Here is a 22,353-nt window from a genome sequence, read left to right on the forward strand (position 1 = left end):
TGACCCCTTGGACTGTAGCCTGCCAGGCTCTTCTGTCCATGGAATTCCCCATTCTCTAGGCAAGAATACTAGAGTGGGTAGCCATTCCTTTCTCCAGGGGATCTTCCTGATCCAGGGGATCAAACCCAGGTCTCCTGCATGGCAGGTAGATTCTTTACTGTCTGAGCCACCACGGAGTCTATATGTTCTGAGTGAGTGAAGTCGCTCAGTCGTGTCTGACTCTTTGCGACCCCATGGACTGTAGCCTACCAGGCTCCTCCCTCCATGGGATTCTCCAGGCAAGAGTACTGGAGTGGGTTGCCATTTCCTTCTCCAGGGGATCTTCCTGACCCAGGGATTGAACCTGGGTCTCCCGCATTCCAGGCAGATGCTTTAACCTCTGAGCCACCAGGGAAGCCCTATATGTTCTATATGCTGTCTAAGATTTTGGCTACTTGGGAGCTATTCTTGGTAGCAGAACCTTATCACAGTCTCAACGTACCAGAATTTGTAAGTTGCAATAATTTCTTATATATTTGTTGGTTATACTTAAAGTGTTTTACTTAATTAAAAGAGTCATAGGTTTAAATCACTTTAACTTGGACTTTTTGTTTAGCCTCCTATACCAGGAGGCCACTGAAGATCAGCATAATTCTCCTGCAGATGGATCCAAAGTTTTCATCTTGAGGTTGCTGCTGCTGCTGCTGCTAAGTCGCTTCAGTCGTGTCCGACTCTGTGCGATCCCATAGACGGCAGCCCACCAGGCTTCCCCGTCCCTGGGATTCTCCAGGCAAGAACACTGGAGTGGGTTGCCATTTCCTTCTCCAATGCATGAAAGTGAAAAGTGAAAGTGAAGTTGCTCAGTTGTGCCCGACTCTTAGCGACCCCATGGACTGCAGCCTACCAGGTTCCTCTGTCCATGGGATTTTCCAGGCAAGAGTACTGGAGTGGGGTGCCATTGCCTTCTCCCATCTTGAGGTTAGGTTTATCCTTACTTTCCCAGATCAAAGCTAAGATTAGCAAATGTTACTAAATCTAATTCACAAGTTGACACTTTCTGACTGGATTCTTTTTCAATCCATTTCAAATGTATGTTTTAAAGCCCAAAGATGGCAATACTTTTTTTTTTTTTCAAAAGGAGAGAGGTAAAAAGGGAGGAATTCCTTGCATTTTGTGCCACAGCTCAGTGAAGAATCTTTAATAATTGCTACACTAACTCACTCATCATCCTAAATGCTCACTGGATTAAACTGGGTTGAACTGAGGTCTGTATTTGAGAAATTATAATATGACTTTTATGCCTACTCTGTTTTTGTGATTTTTGAAATTATAGGGTTTTCCCAGTCACATCTCTACCAAGTAATGTGACAGTCAAGGTTCTGGGATCATGTTCTTGTCCTTGAATCTTTTTAGTTTTTTCTTCTCATCAGGTCATATCTCTCAATCTATAGATTCATGTCTGGTCTTCAATTGTTTCCAGAAGGTGCGTCCCTGGCACCTTCTCCCACTTCATGGAAGTTCTTTGAACCCGATTTATACATCAAATAAGTCGGCTTTGAAATCTCCAGGCTGCAAATCTCGTCCCTCCAAAGCCACAGCTGTAACTTATTTCCACAACATCTTGAGGAGACATGGTTGGTAAACACTGTTTACACAGCCTCCTCTATCTCCTTGTGTTTATTTGGCTGGACTGTATGTTAGGCAAGCACCGTAGAAGTTTCAACAATTTATGTCATTTTGCATTTCACATGCCTAAGTTTTCTCCACCTTGAGAGGCAGGCTCTGTTACACCATGGTTTTCCTTTGTGTCACTGATCTTTGTTTCATGAAGATAGTGTTATCTCAGGATTTCTGCCCCATCCTTAGGATTTTCAGGGGAATGTTAACAACAATGCTTGTGTTGGGGAGGAAGAAATTTTCCTCTACCCTTGTAGGTTTCTGAGTGGTCTAAAAATTAAATTGACTTGAGCCAGATGAACAGGAGAAAGTCAAACAAAAGTTTAATAATGTACACATGAGAGAGACCAGGTAAACTGAGTACCTCGCCAAAATGGCTGAAGCCCTCCCTTAAATACCATCTTCAGTTAAAGACAAAAGAGGATGTTGGGGGTAGTGGTTTGGGACTTCAAGGGGGAGGAAGGAAATGGAGCGTGCATGCATGTGTGCCAAGTTCCTTCCGTTGTGTCCGATTCTTTGTGATCCTGTGGACTGTAGCCCGCCAGGTTCCTCTGTCCATGGGATTGTCCAGGCAAGAATGCTGGAGTGGGTTGCCATGCCCACCTCCAGGGAATCTTCCTGACCCAGGGATCAAACCCATGTCTTCTGTGTCTCTTGCATTGGCAAGTGGGTTCTATTTCACTATGGAGATAGAAAAGCAAATGTTTGGTAAACAAATGTTTGCGGAGCCTGCAGAGACAATGGGACACAGAGAGGACCCTGATTTCTAGGCCCTGCCAAGTTTCCCCCACTACACTCAGCCCAGAATCATTTTTTTTTTTCCAGAAACATGTCACTCTTTTATTTTATTATTTTTTTAATTAAATTCAATTTTATTGTATTGGCTCTGCCACACATCAACATGAATCCGCCACAGGTATACACGTGTTCCCCATCCTGAACCCTCCTCCCTCCCTGTACCATCCCTCTGGGTCGTCCCAGTGCACCAGACCCAAGCATCCAGTATCATGCATCGAACCTGGATTGGCAACTCGTTTCATATATGATATTATACATGTTTCAATGCCATTTTCCCAAATCATCCCACCCTCTCCCTCTCCCACAGAGTCCAAAAGACTGTTCTATACATCAGTGTCTCTTTTGCTGTCTCGTATACAGGGTTATTGTTACCATCTTTGTAAATTCCATATATATGCGTTAGTATACTGTATTGGTGCTTTTCTTTCTGGCTTACTTCACTCTGTATAATAGGCTCCAGTTTCATCCACCTCATTAGAACTGATTCAAATGTATTCTTTTTAATGGCTGAGTAATAGTCCATTGTGTATATGTACCACAGCTTTCTTATCCATTCATCTGCTGATGGACATCTAGGTTGCTTCCATGTCCTGGCTATTATAAACAGTGCTGCGATGAACATTGGGGTACACGTGTCTCTTTCCCTTCTGGTTTCCTCAGTGTGTATGCCCAGCAGTGGGATTGCTGGGTCATAAGGCAGTTCTATTTCCAGTTTTTTTTAAGGAATCTACACACTGTTCTCCATAGTGGCTGTACTAGTTTGCATTCCCACCAACAGTGTAAGAGGGTTCCCTTTTCTCCACACCTTCTCCAGCATTTATTGCTTGTAGATTTTTGGATCACAGCCATTCTGACTGGCGTGAAGTGGTACCTCATAGTGGTTTTGATTTGCATTTCTCTGATAATGAGTGATGTTGAGCATCTTTTCATGTGTTTGTTAGCCATCTGTATGTCTTCTTTGGAGAAATGTCTATTTAGTTCTTTGGCCCATTTTTTGATTGGGTCATTTATTTTTCTGGAATTGAGCTGTAGGAGTTGCTTGTATATTTTTGGGATTAGTTGTTTGTCAGTTGCTTCATTTGTTATTATTTTCTCCCATTCTGAAGGCTGTCTTTTCACCTTGCTTATAGTTTCCTTTGTTGTGCAGAAGCTTTTAAGTTTAATTAGGTCCCATTTGTTTATTTTTGCTTTTATTTCCAATATTCTGGGAGGTGGGTCATAGAGGATCCTGCTATGATGTATGTTAGAGAGTGTTTTGCCTATGTTCTTCTCTAGGAGTTTTATAGTTTCTGGTCTTACATTTAGATCTTTAATCCATTTTGAGTTTATTTTTGTGTATGGTGTTAGAAAGTGTTCTAGTTTCATTCTTTTACAAGTGGTTGACCAATTTTCTCAGCACCACTTGTTAAAGAGATTGTCTTTAATCCATTGTATATTCTCACCTCCTTTGTCAAGATAAGGTGACCATAGGTGCGTGGGTTTATCTCTGGGCTTTCTATTCTGTTCCATTGATCTATATTTCTGTCTTTGTGCCAGTATCATACTGTCTTGATGACTGTGACTTTGTAGTAGAGCCTGAAGTCAGGCAGGTTGATTCCTCCCGTTCCATTCTTCTTTCTCAAGATTGCTTTGGCTATTTGAGGTTTTTTTGTATTTCCATACAAGTTGTGAAATTATTTGTTCTAGCTCTGTGAAGAATACCATTGGTAGCTTGATAGGGATTGCATTGAATCTATAAATTGCTTTGGGTAATATACTCATTTTCACTGTATTGATTCTTCCAATCCATGAACATGGTATATTTCTCCATCTATTAGTGTCCTCTTTGATTTCTTTCACCAGTGTTTTATAGTTTTCTATATGTAAGCCTTTAGTTTCTTTAGGTAGATATATTCCTAAGTATTTTATTCTTTTCGTTGCAATGGTGAATGGAATTGTTTCCTTAATTTCTCTTTCTGTTTTCTCATTATTAGTGTATAGAAATGCAAGGGATTTCTGTGTGTTGATTTTATATCCTGCAACTTTACTATATTCATTGATTAGTTCTAGTGATTTTCTGGTGGAGTCTTTAGGGTTTTCTATGTAGAGGATCATGTCATCTGCAAACAGTGAGAGTTTTACTTCTTCTTTTCCAATTTGGATTCCTTTTATTTCTTTTTCTGCTCTGATTGCTGTGGCCAAAACTTCCAAAACTATGTTGAATAGTAATGGTGAAAATGTCAGCCCAGAATCTTTGCAGACATGTCTGGTTATAGCTGTATTCTAGGAACAGGTTCTCAATCTAAATTCTTTTAGGCAGTTAGGGGTAAGGTCAAAATTTCTCCCTGAGTCTTTTGGGTCTGGATTGTTTTCAGCTTGAAATAATCCACATGCCAAAGAGACATTCCAGGTGGCAAATCTTGCTTTCCTACATTGGGTGGTTTTCACACATGCTGTCTTGTGCTTATCTTCATGACCCAGTAGGCACACAATGAGATAGGAGACACATCAACTTTCTGGTAGATGATGGAATTTTTTCCTATGCTCTTTTTAGTGGCATACAGCTACTTGGTTTACCACTAAGATCAAAGTTAACACTTCATTTTCACAATATACTGACATTTCAATATACCCGTAGTGTACCATTAAAATTTTTTTCCTTACAAATTCATACCAATGATTTTTGCACTGTGTCCTGGTTGAAGGCAAACTGTATACTATCTACTTTGAGCGCAGAGTCTAATAAGGAAAGACTCCTATTTGAAGCTTAAGAACAACTGTAATTCTGGAAAGACTGGAGAACATGTATCTTCCTGCTTTGATCTCTACTTTCCATTAGTCTGAGAAAAAGCCTGTTCTTGTTGCAGGGATGACTAAATGGGGAAGGAAGCAGAGATTGGAGGAAGATGGATAAGCATTTAGTTCCTCCAGTGGCCCTACAACAGCTTTTAGTGACGTGAATTCCTAGAACATCAGAGTGCACTATTGTTCAAATACAGACACCCCAACTTACCTCAAAGCTAAATACACATTTAAAAACATTATGCCTTTGTGGTTAAGAAGGGCATCACTGCTCCCTTTCAACATTTTGAAATTTGGGAATTGAATGAATGTTTCTGCTAAACAATTTTCCTTATATTTTAAAGGTGTTTTTTTTTTTTTGTTTTTTTTTTTTAATGTGGACCATTTTTAAAGTCTTTATTGAATTTTTTACAATACTGCTTCTGTTTTATGTTTTGTTTTTTTGGCCATAAGGCATATGGGATGTTAGCTTCTTGACCAGGGATCAAACCCGCACCCCCTGCATTAGAAGGCGAAGTCTTAACCACTGGACCACCAGGAAAGTCCCTCAACAGAGGACAAGAGGGCTGGATGGCATCACTGGCTCAATGAGTATGAGTTTGAACAAACTCATCTGGAAGATGGTGAGGGACAGAGAAGCCTGGTGTGCTGCAGCCCTTGGAGTCACAGAGAGTCAGACATGACTTAGTGACTGAACAACAACAACAACAAGAGCACTTGCAGATAGAGGCAGAACTCTTAAAAAATACACAAAAGAGGAAATCTGACTTCTTAGCCACAGCAGTTCACATCCATAATCTTCTGTTCACCTTCACTACAGTCATTAGCACCTGGTATTTTGCAGCTGACTGAGCCAGCTGTTGTTCCCAGGATCTGGGTAGGAATAGAGTGACATTTCAATTTTTGTATCCGAGTGCTTTTGTAAGCCCAGGTAAGTAAATATGTAGCAGCAGGTGATGCAAAGAACCAAGGAAAAGAGTTGAAAACAGACAGAACCTCAACATTCTGGCAGATATAAAATGCAAAATCTAGACTGCAGCATGGAATTCTAGAACATAGTCCATACATTGTTGTCCCTCAGGTGGGGTGTTTTATATCTGCAGAGTACAGATAGGTGAGGTTTGTACTAGCCCAGAGTGTCTTTGTAAATGGGCCATCAGGGCCACTCAGAGATGTAAATTTGTCTACCAAGATGTCAGATGACTAAATTATCCTCCTGATCCCCATATTCAGCCCAATTTTCTGAGTCCTAAGTTAGGAGAGCACAGCTATTATTTTTGAACTCTCCACTGTTAAGCGTCCAGACCTTAGGTACTCAGGACTGTATCTCCTTCCAAAATGTGGTCCCTAATTACTTTAGAAACACTGCTCAGGCCCTGTGCTTCTCATATGAGAGGCCTGGGATGGTAATATGTTTTGTACTTAAAGGCTAATAGCTATCTCTTCTGGAAGGGCCTCTTGGGACCAATGGTAGAATTAAACCATCATCGTTGTGACACCTCTGGATCGGGGTTTGACTTCTAAGATCTGTTTAGTGATGCATTCTTTTTGAAAAGTTGCTCATTTGAAGTCTCTTCCAAAAACTATAAAAATATCTTTCCCTTTCAATCTCAACTCAGAATCAAACTTTCCCCCCCCAAAAAAAACCAAGCTTAAATCTCTCTGAAAAGCTTGCATAGGCTCCAGAACTATTCCTGGGGGGTTTCAGTTTTTTTCATTCAGCACATCTGGAACAGGAGGAATATCATGGTGCAGATTTCCAAGTGAACTCTTGGCCAGGAGGCTTTGATCTCCACCTACACTTGAGAAGGAGAAGTGAGTAATTCTGTTTTCACAGTCAGTCCTCCTTGGGTTTCCTCTGGGATGTGACCAGAGCTTCACAGGGAGGTGCAAGTGGTCAAAGTCTTATTTTCAGAATTTTTGTGCTGCTAGAAGGCCTTCAGCCACTTCCCCTTAGCTACCAATAATGTTCCAACTCCTTAGTCTGGCTTATAAAATCTCTGAGCTTGTTCCATTGGTCCATAGTGACATTTCAACAAGACCATCCTTCATTGGGAGGGGCTGCCCTATGCATCACAGCATGTTCAGCATGCATGGTCTTCCTGTTACTCTGACAACCAGACAGGTCCACATGCTCCTCAGGAGTTGATAATATTCCTGCTCAGAACGACTTTTTCAGAGTATGGCCCGGGTCTACCTTTCCTACTTATTTCCCATTATTCCAATAGGTGAATACTATGCTCTAGACATAGTGCTTGCTACTTGCCACTGTAAAGATGAAATGAGATTAATAAAGCAACTTGTATACTCTTTGCACCTAGTGAAGGCTCTGTAAAGGCAGGATGGCTTCCACACTTGCATGTGTCTCATGCACAAGTTTTCTCTTATCTTCATTACATCAATCTGGGTGTAATATACATTTCTGACCTATGAGTATCTGAACCCTACCTTCTTTTAGGTACAACTTATGTGCTAAGAAAATCTCTCTTAATCTCCTTATCTTAAGTTCTCTCACTGCTCAGGGTCTGCGTTTGGCACTCCAGGAATTAGCTGGACAGACAAATAGTGTGTTTACTGTGTTGCAGGGGTGAGTACAGCGAGGGAAGCATAGACCTCAGGGGTCATGTAGAAGAGTCTTCATGAAAGATTTCCTGCCAGATGATGCTTGCTTTGAATTTTGAAGGCAAAGTGTTGATTAGACAAAAAGGGAAGTGGCAGGCATATTCCAGCTAGAGACAAAAGTCACGTGTGAAGGCCTGGTGCTAGCAGTTCATTCTGGTGGAAGTAACCATAGCATATAGAGAAACATCAGGAAAAGAGGCAAGAAATGTATCCGGAAGCCAAACCATAGAGGGTTTTGTTTGATGAACAGTGGAGTTTGGACTTCATTCTGCAAGGTCTGAATGTAGCTGAAAGGTTTTTGTCTCAGTTTTCATCTTTCTCTACCTTACTTCATAATTACATGTTTATATGTGTAATATCCAAACTGGACTATATCTTCCTCACGGACAGAGCCTACCTTTGTTTCATCTTTGTGTTCACTACAGTTTACAAAAACATTTTGCAGAGAGCAAATTTCCTAGGATTGTTTAAAATTAATCAGTGAATGAAATTGTATCATTTTTTTCTCATCTATAGAATGCTTAGTCATTTGTTTCATTTTAATAGACTGACAGAGGCAGTTTGGATTTACCGTTAAGCTCATTTATCAAGTAACTTTCTTTTCTTTGTGTAAGCAGTTGGCTTCCAGTTACTTTGGGCAGTTGTCATAGTCAGTTGTGAGTTGAATCATCAATTCTTTGTTCTATTATTCATGTTTATATTCATAAAACACATAAAGTGTGTCCTATAGTCAGTGATCATCTGGTCATGATAAATCAGAAATAAAAAAACAGAGTGATTAAAAATTTGGGTCTAAGACCCATAAAACCCTTTTTTTTCCTGTGGAAATACAGTAAGTCCCTTTTATACAAATGAGTTCCATTCCAAGAGTGTGTCCATGAGTCCAATTTATTCAACAACGTTAGCCCAGGGACTCAATAAACACAGTTGGCTATATAGAACTGTACTGTAAAAATTCACAGAAATAAAGCATAAAACAAACACAATAAATAAAGAAACCATTTTTAATCTTACACTAAGTAATCTCATAGACACATAAACCAACAAGGGATTGGACAGATGAATGCATGTTCCTATCTTTGAGGGTTTGCATGTAGGGAATTTACTGTAACCTGAACCTCAGATAATCCTGTCTCTCTGTCCTGAAGGCTAGCAGACTCCAGCCTAATGGATTCTAGAGGGGAAGGGAGACTAAGGAAAGTAGTTCCTTCATGGAAAAAGGCTTTGTCTTCATTCTCCAAACTGTCAACATTCACACTCGGGCTTATCTCAGTTGACAGAAAATTGGAGAAGAAATATTTTCACATCCTCCTGGGCCCTGAGACTGGAAAGCAGACAGATTGCTTCATTCCCAAGGAGCTGAAACTGTGAGTGATGAATTATCTTTGTCAAACATAAAACAGTACAAGTTTCTGTCACCTGTCTATTTATACTCACACATTATCTGCAGTGCTCATTGTCCCCTTCATTATTAGGAAAGAGGAAATAGCTAGAAAGTCTCAGGGTTCTGGACCAGGAGGAAGGTAGTTAAATAGTTAAATTAACCTTGCATATCCCCCAGGGCTTATGGGAACTCCTGTTGGGAATAATTTTTATAGTTCTCACGGTCAAGATTAATTAAGCTGATTTCATGTTTTTATGAAGCCCTCATAAGGAGGTGAAACTTTCAAAACAGTGCTGAACTTTGAGCAGGGCATAAACTTGTTTTACTAGCTTCTTTATTTGCTAATTTAAATGAATGGAGAAAAAGATCAAACTTCTGTGTTCTCAGTGCAAATTAGTCTGCCCAACTAGAGGATCTCTGTAGGTCTATGAGAAAGTGATACTGTCATGTCTGTGTAGTTTCTCACTGATTTTCAGTCTGTGATATGGATGGAAATAATGTGAGGATGAAATGTATAATATGTGTGTTCTGAAATGCCCTGTGGCCATTGCTTTTTTATGCAGAAGTTTTAAAAATATTGGTAAGAGTTTACAAAAGTTCTGCCTCAATCTGGTCTCATTACAACAAATTATTATACTGAATTGACTCATATGATCCTGGAACATAGATAGTCTCCTGTTAATTTTATGGCCATTATATGTCCGTGTTACTTTAAGGCAGAGTGTCTCAACTTGGGAGCTACTGACATATTGGGCTGGATAATTGTTATTATCAGGACTGTCCTGTGCATTATGGGATATTTAGCAGCATCTCTAGCCTCTAGCACTAAACAGAATAGGAACTCCCATCTCCACCCCTGGTCAAGACTTGACAATCAAATATGTCTCTGGACACTGCTAAATATCATGGGTGGCAGGTGAGCAAAATCCACAGCTTTAAAACATACTGCCCTCAACAAATATTCACTAAATAGAATTACAGCCCTAAAGACATTAAGAAATTTACCTCCACAGGTTACATAGCTGTGCAATTAACCATCATCCACCATCTTTCTTTACATAGCAAACATTTATCTAGAAGCTAATTCAAAACAATAAATAATACTGAACAATCACGGTTTTGAAGACTCTCTGCTTCCCTGGCAGCTCAGTTGGTAAAGAATCTGTCTGCAAAGCAGGAGAGGCAAATTCGGTCCCTGTGTCAGGAAGATCCTCTGGAGAAGGAAATAGCAATCCACTCCAGTATTCTTGCCTGAGAAATCCCATGGATGGAGGAACCTGATGGGTTACAGACCATGGGATCGCAAAGAGTAGGACACCACTGAGTGACTAACCCACCATTAGTGGGGATACAGACCAATAGCTAAATGAATAAAATATTATATTAAAATTACACTATAGCTTTGTATTCAGATTTGTCACTTGGAGAGGACATTTGCCATGAAATGAACAGCACATTTCAGCAAATACTGGGACAAAGCTCATGGCCAGGCAGGGATTGGACACCCCAAGCCTTGGTTTTATATGCTGCTGTCACTCACATTTTATCCCAAGTTTTAAAATAAATTATGAAGAATTCACGGAGAAGGCAATGGCACCCTACTCCAGTACTCTTGCCTGGAAAATCCCAAGGATGGAGGAGCCTGGTAGGCTGCAGTCCATGGGGTCGCTAAGAGTCAGACACGACTGAGCGACTTCCCTTTCACTTTTCACTTTCATGCATTGGAGAAGGAAATGGCAACCCACTCCAGTGTTCTTGCCTGGAGAATCCCAGGGACAAGGGAGCCTGGTGGGCTGCCGTCTATGGGGTCGCACAGAGTCGGACACGACTGAAGCGACTTAGCAGCATGAAGAATTCACATATACTTTGAAAGAGTTCAGCTTCCCCCAAAGATAAGGGAAGCCTCATGCTTACTTGTTTGTTTTGGCCACTTTCGAAAAAGACTTAGCATTTTTATAATAAAAGCATAATTTATAACTTGTTCTTCTCCTAGTCTTCCTGGGAAAACTCATTCATACCCATGACGTCAACAATCACTTATATGTTATGATGGATACTTTTTTTTCCTATGTCCCAATTTTTTTAATTGAAGTATATTCACATAGTATAAATTCTATATAAGTTCACAAACACAAATTGTACACTTTAAACAAGTATCATTTAGTAGTTTCTAGTATATTTTATTTACAAGGTTGTATAACTGTTGTTTTTGTTTGTTCTTAGTCTCAGAGTTGTGTCTGGACTCATTCGAGATCTCAGGAAGGTAGCCCTCCAGGCTCCTCTGTCCATGGGATTTCCCAGGCAAGTTGGAGTGGGTTGCCATTTCCTTCTCCAGGAGATCTTCCCCACCCAGGGACTGAACCCATGTTTCCTGCATTGGCAGGTGGATTCTTTACCAATTAGCTACCTGGGAAGCCCTGTGTAACCATTGTGCTCAGTCACTCAGTTATGTCTGATTCTTTGGGACCCCAGGGACAATAGCCCACCAGGCTCCTCTGTCCATGGAATATTCCAGGCAAGAATACTGAAGTGGGTTGCCATTTTACCACTATTTAACTTCAAAACATTTTTATCACCCCTAAAAGAAGTCCTGTACATATTAACAATCAATCTCTTCTCCCCAAATCCTTAGCAGTCACTAACTACTCTGTGTCTTGATAGATTTGCCTGTTTTGGAAATTTCATGAAAATGGAATAATACAATGTGACTGCTCTGGTCTGAGTGTTTGTGCCCCCTCAGAATTCATATGCTGAAATCCTAATGTGATGGCATTTGGAGGTGGAGCCTTTGGGAGTGATTAGGTCACAAGAGTGGAGTCCTCAGAAATCCCACAGACCTCGCACATTCCTGCTGCCAAGTGAGGTTATAGTCACAAGGCTACCATCTAGGAAGTGGGCTCTCACCACATACTGAATCTGCTGGCGCCTTGATCTTGGACTTCCCAGAACTCTGAGAAGTAAATGTTTATTTCTTATAAGCTGCCAAGCTTATGGTATTTCTGTAATAGCAGCCTGAGTGGCCTAAGTGGGTTTTTTGCATCTGGTTTAGCACTTAGCCCGATCTTTTCAATGTGTGCTCTCAACTCAAGACCTGCTTCTCCAACCATCTGCTTCATTGCCTAACCTATGCCTTCTCCTGCTTGGTCTGGATAACTGACCCTAACCTTCCAGACTATTCCTGTTCTGTCAACGGTGCCCCATCACCCAGGCCATAAACCTGGAGACTGTCTCTGATGACCTTCAACTGGTGGAGGCATCTTGTCCCTTTAGTGAACAGATCTTCATTATTTGGCCCCTAGGTTTGTTGAACTACCCTTTAGCAGATTGTTTTGTCTTCAGGATCACTTCTCTATAATCCACTGTCTTGCCTGCTTCAATTCCTCAGTGGCTCTTCTCTGCTCTCACAAGGTTAACCTCCTCAGCGAGGCAATCGTGCCTCTTCTGATCTGACCCTTTCCTATGTCTCCAGTCTCTTCCATTACTTTCCTCACCCATTTTCTACCCACCTTGTAGTATAACAGAGTGTTCATTTTCTCAAACTTTCTCTGTTATAGCTCTGTTACTGTCTTAGCACATGCTGTTCCTTTGTTCTAGAATGCCTGGTAGCTCCTTTTCTCCTCCTCCAAGAAGTCTCTGATGTCCTCCACCTTCAATATGGGCATCACTTTTTTCTCTCATGCTTCCTTGTGTCACAGCAATTACCACACTGCAATTGGCTGTTTCTTACCTGTCCGTCTCTCTAAATCGTGAGCTCGCTGATGTAGGAATTGTGCCTTTGTATTAGCCTGTTACAACTGATGTAGCAAATTCCACAGACTGGGTGACTTAAACACAGAAATTTATTCTCCTCACAGTTGTGGTGGCTAGAAGTCCAAGATCAAAGTGTTGGTGGATTTGGTTTCTTCTAGGTCTCTTGTAACCCCACTCCAGCACTCTTGCCTGGAAAATCCCATGGATGGAGGAGACTGGTGGGCTGCAGTCCATGGGGTCGCTAAGAGTTGGACACGACTGAGTGACTTCACTTTCACTTTTTCACTTTCATGCATTGGAGAAGGAAATGGCAACCCACTCCAGTGTTCTTGCCTGGAGAATCCCAGGTGCAGGAGAACCTGGTGGGCTGACGTCTTTGGGGTCACACAGAGTTGGACACAACTGAAGTGACTTAGCAGCAGCAGCAGGTCTCTTGTAGATAGCCATCTTCTCTGTATCTTGATCTCTTCTTGTAAGGACACCAGTTGTATTGGATTAGGACCCAACTAAATGGTGCTGTTTTACCTTAATGACCACTGTAGAGTCTCTGTCTCCAAATGGGGTCACATTCTGAGGCCCTGGGGGTTAGGACTTGCATGTGTGAATTTGGGGAAGGCACAGTTCAGCCGATAACAGCTTTCCATTTCACTTCACCAACATCTCATTCTTAAGTAGACTCTCAATTAATATTTGAATAAATGAAACAGTACAAGATCAAAGGTCATGGAGAATAAGGTGATCAGAAAGAAGGAAGGAAAGAGAAGAAATGTATGTGTAACAAATCAAACCAGAGACCCAGGGTCATGATATTGCTAAACCTTTGTGTCACATTTAGTACTGGGCTCAATCCTGACTTCCTGAAGCCAGGGAAAAAAGGGAAGCACTAAGAATTACCTTATAATTTATGAATGATTATTTTAAGAATAGAGAGTTAATACAATTTAAAGCAATAGATATATTTTATTATTTTTAGTTTTCTCCTTTTCTTTAAGAGTATTTATTCTGACTATTTCCTCTGGATTTTTGGAATGTGTCTAAATTTTGAAAATCAGAAGAACTCTGTGCTAGGACTTATAAAGCTAGTTATAAAACTTAATTTCATTTATTTACTTGGCCAGGTGGGGGAGTAAAAATCAGTGGCATTTCAATAGAATTCACTCCTAAAAACGACTTTATTATGCTTAATAGAAGCAGGATTGTTGCCACATTCTCTGTTTCCACCCTCAGTGTGATTAAATCCTCCTACTGAGGATTTAACTTTGACATTTGAAGGGATTGATGGAAAACTAGAATCAGCTAGGAAACCATTCATTTGCTTGTGCTTTGTTTTCAGGAAAGAGGACTTCTATGAGGTTGTATCTAATTTAAGAGTTCAGCAAAGCTCTTTGATTTTGAGTGCCATTGATAATGAGAACCACAGACACTTCAAGGTGGTCTTCTGTGACACCCAGTCCATCAAGCACTCAACTTCTTCCTCCAACAGATGAGGACATTGGGTAAGGATCTTTATGGAATGATCTGCATTATCATTTTGAAATTTTTGGATTCTGGGGTATTCCAAAAATTAGTGTTTCTGATATTCTCCCAACAATTATAGTCTAGTAACTGACATCACTATCAATCATCATAATTATTGCCAACATTAATTGAATAATTAGCATGTGCTCAGGCTGTGCAGAATGAGCACTTTGTACGCATTATTACTTCATATAATTGTCACCACAAATGAGGTAAATGCTATTATACCCTTATTTTATATATAATATTACTGGGGTTTAGAAAGAATCTCTAATTTCCAGCTAATAGACAGAAGTGTTTCCAACTGAATGCTGGTTATGTGGTTTTGTGGTTTGGTTATACACTCTAACCGTTATGCTATGCCATTAGCATAAGTATTTGGATAGGACTGCACTTAGACTGGACTTGTTGCAGCAAAGCTGGATTTTTGTCTCATGGGTTCATGTGTAAGTGTTAAGAATTTATATATGTAAACCCTTCCACATTTTTATGCCAAGATAGTAGGATGGATAACAAGAATAGAAAAAATTACAAATGATTCAACTTGCGACAACAAGAATTAATTAGGTTCAAATAGTTAATTTTGTTTACATATGTAGAACATAAAATCTTGCTTCTTTTACTAGCTTTTTCTTTTACTTTGTTATAAATTTGTGATTTACTTGAGCTAAAAAGATTCCTGTCTTGGGTGAGAAACTTTATATTAGGCTAAAATTTATTTATGTAAAATAAGCTGTGTTAAGCTAGATAAATTACCAGTTTGCCTTGTGACTCAGTGATGCATTTCTTTTTAATTATAAATCACTTGGAAGGATCAAAAGATTCTTTTTGTTGTTTATACTTTAATGTGAAGCAATTTTATGAAGTCTTTTCTCTCCTAAAACCCAGCTGGTGGAGCTGGCAAGGAGGGCAGACCTGAGCATGGTCCCTTTATCTCTTGAAGACAATAGTTACCTGAGACAAGGGGCAAGGAGACTGGGAAAGAAATATGGAAAGAGTAGCAGGCCAGAGACTCAAGTCATTGATTTCAAAAGTTGGTCTAGGACTGGCCCTGCAGCGAGGAAGGAAAGAGTTGATCCAGATCTACCATCTCCTTTTGCACATGCTTCTTGGCCACTTATTTCCATATTCTGACTAGCATATGGAATGAAGAATGGAACCAAGAGTTCCATTATTGACCTACTTTGTAGGTAGGCAAAGTTTGAAGGCCTGCCTAGAAACTCACTTTCTAGTTGTAACACTTTGTATGGCACCATACCTTCCATTTACAACAGTTTTTGGAAGGGGTCTCTGGAGCAACTCATGTCCCTATACAAGTCCTATCTTAAGAAGACAAGCCATGAGCAGGTGCTGATGGGGAGCAAACATTGAGGGATGTATATAATTTACATATAGTAAAATCTCATCCTTTGACAATTGCATACAGTTGTATAATCAACATAATCAAAGAATAGCTCTGCTGCTGCTGCTGCTAAGTCACTTCAGTCGTGTCCGACTCTGTGTGACCCCATAGATGGCAGCCACCAGGCTCCCCCGTCCCTGGGATTCTCCAGGCAAGAACACTGGAGTGGGTTGCCATTTCCTTCTCCAATGCATGAAAGTGAAAAGTGAAAGGGAAGTCGCTCAGTCGTGTCCAACTCTTAGCGACTCCATGGACTGCAGCCTACCAGGCTCCTCCATCCATGGGATTTTCCAGGCAAAGTACTGGAGTGGGGTGCCATTGCCTATCCCTTAAATTCCCCTGGGTTCCTTTGTTTCTTTGTATTCAACCCTTTTCCAGCCTCTGGCAATCACTGATTTTGTTTTCTGTGCCTGTGATTTTGCATTTTCAGAGGAAATTGAATCATAGAGTATATAGCCTTTTGAGTCTGATTGTTTCTCATAGCATAATGCATAGTAGGCTTATCCATGTTTTCACAGGGTTCAGTAGTGATAAAAGGTTCCTGCTGAGTAGTACTCCATTGTATGTATGTGTTTATCCACTCAGCAGGTGAAAGACCTTTGTGATAGTCCTTAGTTTTTAGCAATTATGAATGAAACTTCTCTAAATATTCATGTGCAGATTTTTGTGTGAATGTAAGTATTCATGTTATTTCATTACTTTTAATGTGAAATGCACTTAGGTCAATGAAAAGCTGCAGAGAATCTCTAACTTATTGAAGAATCTATAATGACGCCTTTTAGGAAATTGAGAAACAGATAAACACTCAACTGGGGAAGCAGGGAAACAGGAAAACCTCATTAATTCAGCCTGTATTTCTTAGCTGACAACCGACTTTATAAGCATTTATTTTGGCAAAACATATATTTGGAAGTAGATTCAAGTCAAAGCAAAGAAAGGTGTTTGGCCAACACCTTTAAAGGAGGTCCTAGAACAAGATACCTTGTGTAAAGAAAGCAACCACACAGTTTGGTAAAATACATTTTTAAAAAAATGATTTCTCACCAGTCAGTGATGAGGATTAGTCAAAAGCAGCTTCAGCTTCTCCTCTATCAATACCTATCACTGTGTAAGTTACTTGATTGGGTTTGAAGAGCTAAAAGTGTGGACCCCAAGAAGACAGGTGGAAATAGTTGTATCCACTTGGTACCTAGGGGAGTTTAATGATGTTACTGAAAGTGTCATGGAAGCCACTTTTCTAATGAATTAAACCCACTGTGAGCCCTATGGATTTCGTACAGTCATGATTCTCATGCCCAGAGTAAGGAAACCCAATGAACAAGATTCCCTACAGAGTAACACATAATAAGACTCTAAGATTTTCTGTCACTTTCTTCTCAAGTTTCCATGCAGCCTTCCTCAGACCCTTTTCATAGATCAATTCCTATGTTGGTGTTTGTGAGTCATTGAAAGCAGAAGTAAACGTTATCTGAAACATTTCTTTGGAGGCCAAAGACAAAGGAAAAGTTACCCCTGATCCATGTGGATTGTCTTATCCTTTTGTTTTTATATCAACTGCAATGTATAGATGTGAGAAATTGTCCTGGGTTCAAACCCTTTGTGGTGGTTACACATTTACGAGGTACCAACACCATACTTTTACTTCTTTTCTCAATGAGTGTTTTTGTTCCTAAGGGGAAAAAAATGTGTTTTGCTATTAACTGAATCTTGTCTTTGAGTTGATATACCATTCAGCCTGCAATGTGCTTTCTTTGCCTTACCTCTAAGCTTTTGTTTGTTCTTTCTGTTTGTCTCTAAGGAAGCTGAAATGGATGCAGGCTGCCTTGCCATGTCAGGATCTTTTTGAACCTCTGTCTGGTTGTCTGATAATCCATTTCCTCCTTCCACTCACAAAATCCCACAGAGATGGAACTTGCCCAGGTTGGCACATATGGCTGATGTTCACAGCTTGAAATTGTCTGAGCTATTTAAGTTAGATTTTTATTTTAATGAATGCTTATCATTTTGCCCAGAGATGAAAGCAAGGTGTTATAAAACTCTAGGTTTCTGGGTCATTAGATCATTTAAACATTACTTCAATCACGACTGCTCTGTTTTTAGTGGAGGAGCGTGCATTAGTGAGTACAATTCAAAAATATCCACCTGAACATTTCAGAAGGTCCAAAATGTACTTGAAGTATCTGATTTCAAAAGTTCCTTTGAACGTTTAAAATTCCATTTTAGTGGATTGTATGGTTACCACAAACAGCCAGAAAAGTAGTTCATAGACATATTCAATCAGGAATAAAGCAAATGCATTTTTGACATGTAGTACCCCAACTTGGATAAAAGATTCAAGGCAGAATTCTTCAGCTGGGATGATGACCTACTTTATACACCTTCTCTGCCCATTGGAGTTGTGTCTGGCCTTTTGGGCTCCATCTGGCTTGTTATGGCAATATTTGGAGGAGGATTTAACTAGGAGTTGTACAAAGATAAAAGGATTTTGAGAATGATTGGACTCAGACTTTTCATATCTCCAAGGCCTACCTAACATACTTAATGGTCCATAAAAAGTTTCCAATAAACTTATTTGAAACAGAATTAACTATGGAATGAGAATAATGGTTCACCATACAGTTAACTAAAGTACAATTATGCTGTGAACCAGATGTAATACACATTGGTGTTCTGATAAAATCTTCTAAGCTTTCCATTCTTCCTCAATAGAAATTGATGGCATCATCAGCCAAGTAGATCTGGGGAATTCTCTTATTTCAACTTATATGATTCATGTTCTGCTGATTCTGTTTGGAAAGTCCTGCGCCAGACTCGACTTGTGTCATTCTGAATTGAAACTGACTAATGGACTGTGTGGATCACAATAAACTGTGGAGAATTCTGAAAGAGATGGGAATACCAGACCACCTGATCTGCCTCTTGAGAAATTTGTATGCAGGTCAGGAAGCAACAGTTAGAACTGGACATGGAACAACAGACTGGTTCCAAATAGGAAAAGGAGTACGTCAAGGCTGTATATTGTCACCCTGCTTATTTAACTTATATGCAGAGTACATCATGAGAAACGCTGGACTGGAAGAAACACAAGCTGGAATCAAGATTGCTGGGAGAAATATCAATAACCTCAGATATGCAGATGACACCACCCTTATGGCAGAAAGTGAAGAGGAACTCAAAAGCCTCTTGATGAAAGTGAAAGTAGAGAGTGAAAAAGTTGGCTTAAAGCTCAACATTCAGAAAACGAAGATCATGGCATCCGGTCCCATCACTTCATGGGAAATAGATGGGGAAACGGTGGAAACAGTGTCAGACTTTATTTTTCTGGGCTCCAAAATCACTGCAGATGGTGACTGCAGCCATGAAATTAAAAGACGCTTACTCCTTGGAAGGAAAGTTATGACCAACCTAGATAGCATATTCAAAAGCAGAGACATTACTTTGCCAACAAAGGTCCATCTAGTCAAGGCTATGGTTTTTCCTGTGGTCATGTATGGATGTGAGAGTTGGACTGTGAAGAAGCCTGAGCACCGAAGAATTGATGCTTTTGAACTGTGGTGTTGGAGAAGACTCTTGAGAGTCCCTTGGACTGCAAGGAGATCCAACCAGTCCATTCTGAAGGAGATCAGCCCTGGGATTTCTTTGGAAGGAATGATGCTAAGGCTGAAACTCCAGTACTTTGGCCACCTCATGCGAAGAGTTGACTCATTGGAAAAGACTCTGATGCTGGGAGGGATTGGGGGCAAGAGGAGAAGGGGACGACAGAGGATGAGATGGCTGGATGGCATCACTGACTCGATGGACGTGAGTCTGAGTGAACTCCGGGAGTTGGTGATGGACAGGGAGGCCTGGTGTGCTGCGATTCATGGGGTCGCAAAGAGTCGGACACGACTGAGCGACTGATCTGATCTGATCTGATCTGAATGGACATATGCAGAGAGATATAACTAACTATATTTAAGCTTTAAAAAATTCAGAAGACTTAGTCTGAACTTACGCCAAAAATCTCGAAGATCACCCAAAATAGAAAGATTTGACCATTGCTTTCCAGGTGGTTTCTTCTCCATCCAGAATTCTGCAAAAACACCCACTGCTGTTACTTATCACCCCAGCAACGGTGTGGCCCCTGATGTCCTGGTATCACGCTTTTCTCTCTTTATCTTGGTCTCTTGCTGCATGGCATCTTTGATCCAGGCACTTAGCAGAGATGGGAACTGTGTTCTTAGTTTTTCTTCTTCTGTTGGGAAGAGTAACTTGAACTTTGGGACTGAGCTGAAAACATTCTCTGTGATGCAGGAAGTCATTTTGCATTCCCCACCTCCCATGTGACATAGCACTTCGTGAAGATGCTTCCTCCTCTCGCTCATTTCATACCTTCGCTAAGTGAGCAACATCACACCCCAGAAATGCCTACTCTTTTCTTCTCTAAATATGAGAGTGAGATTCCCAACAGAGAAGAATACGCTGGCATGGAGGAGGAGGTGGTATTCATAGTGGATTTTTTTTATATGCCTGTGTTTTAATAATACCCACTACAGAAAGTAAAATGTGACACAAAGCTTCTAGGCTGGTAAAGAGAAGATACACAGTAAGGGCTCTTTTTTTCTTTTCTTTCCTCCTCTTTTCTTCCTCCTTCCCTCCTTCCTTCTTTACTTCTTTTCTTCCTTTCTTCTTTCTTTCCCCCTTCCTTCCTTCCTTCCTTTCTTGTTTAAGGAAGACAGAATGGTTAGTTTGTCGCACATTCCTTCTCTGTATCCCATCTCCTGGACTGATGTTCTGATTGGTCAGTGTAGGTTTGACTCTAATGTAATCCTCAGGGTTCTGTTCACCCTCCATATGCATTGTTTCAAGTGTTCTATGCTTTCCTGAGCAGCATTTCCCCTTCCACCTGCACCTTACATGGAACTGGGAACATCCCCATGCTTGCTCCAGGTGGCATTCCTTCCCCTGCCCCTTTCTGCCCGTGGCCAGCCTGGGTCCCACACCCTTAGCAGCTGTGAAAGTATGGTGGCCAGCATTTCCTCATAGGGAAGCTGTGTCCAAACCCAGCAGGTCAGAAGTGAGAAGCACACACCCATTTTTCAGTCAGAAGACCTTAAGCCAACAGTTCAGCATTTAGCCTCATAAGTAGGGCATCTGTGACAGATAGTGACAGAATTTATGATGGGTAATATGAGGGAAAATTCAAAGTCCTTGGGGCTAAGGAAGGAAGATTCCTTCACATAGGAGGGAGGGCTATTTGATGCCCTTGTCATGCTTTTAGAGAATTTTTATGGTTCAGGGTCAGGGGGAGTATTGCAAACAAAATCAAAAGCTTAGTGTTTTGACTAGAGTGAGGGACCAGATGGAATTTCAGAGTTTTTGCATCTTTTTATGGTTTTTTAAAATAATTTATTTGATTTTGTACAACTTCCTTTGAGATTCAATTTTCCCGGAATCATAGCTGGAGCACTTCTTAATAAAAAGGGAAATTGCTCTCTTTGTTAGAGAAATTGGAAGTCTCTCGTGTGGCTTTTAGACTTTTTTTTTAAGTTTTTTTTTTTTTTTTTTTTTTTTTTACTGGTTTTACTGGTTGGGTCTATTGGTCTTGATGGCATCTCACCATCTTTCCTTTCAGAACTACCTGTAACTTTCTTTCCATTTCTTTCCAGTTGCATCTCTCCTCTTCTGTGCTATTCTTTCCTGCAATAATTTGAACTGAAGCATATCAATCATATATTCATATCTTTTCTACCTTGATTAGGTGAGAGTGTTAGCAAATAGGCACTCATTCATGAAATTGATTTTTAAATAATAATGGTATGAACTCACTAGGTAAAGTGTCCCAGATCATCAGAGCTCTCATGAGTCCTCCCAGTTCAGTCTGGGTTTATTGTGACTGACACGTGCTCAGATCTGCCTCTCCATTAATGTCAGCAGTGATGAAAAAGAAAGCTGTAGCCCTTTCCTGGGAATAAAATCAGGACCGCAAGAAGAATCATAAATACATATATTTTTTCTGGCTCCTCCCTTATAGCCCTGCCCTGCCCATAGCCCCTCCTTAAGTTCCTCCAGAGAAGCTGAGTTAGTTCCTAAATGATGTTTCAGATGTGTTATGAGCACGATTCCTCTTGCTCTGTGGCACTGTGGTCTGCCCTTCATTGTGGGATCCCCTGATGCTTCCTGGGGGTGTAGCTAACTGGTTGCTGCAGATACAGCTTCTAGAAGACTTCAGAATGCTCTCTGTGTCCAGTGTCAGGATGCTGTCTCCTCCAAGGAGTGTGGGATCTCCTGCCTGACTGCTGGGCACTGATGCTGTTGGGACTTGAACTTTTGGTGCTATCGATGTTTTGATTTGTATTCCTGTTTTATACTTTTGTTTTATACTTTTATTTATATTTATAAAACACTTTATTGTTTTATACTTTTCCCCATGAATCCATGGGTGAGAGGCTGGAAGGCTCAT

The 22,353-nt window shown here is 40.5% G+C and overlaps 1 non-coding gene across 1 annotated transcript; it reads right to left on the bottom strand.

Moving 5' to 3' along the window:
• Positions 1–321: 321 nt before the first annotated feature.
• On the bottom strand, positions 322–394 carry TRNAS-GGA. Its single transcript has one exon. It is a non-coding gene; the product is annotated as a tRNA-Ser (tRNA).
• Between the last annotated feature and the right edge of the window lie 21,959 nt (positions 395–22,353).

This window comes from Bubalus bubalis, chromosome 14, assembly GCF_019923935.1.
Source record: "Bubalus bubalis isolate 160015118507 breed Murrah chromosome 14, NDDB_SH_1, whole genome shotgun sequence".
Lineage (NCBI taxonomy): Eukaryota > Metazoa > Chordata > Mammalia > Artiodactyla > Bovidae > Bubalus > Bubalus bubalis.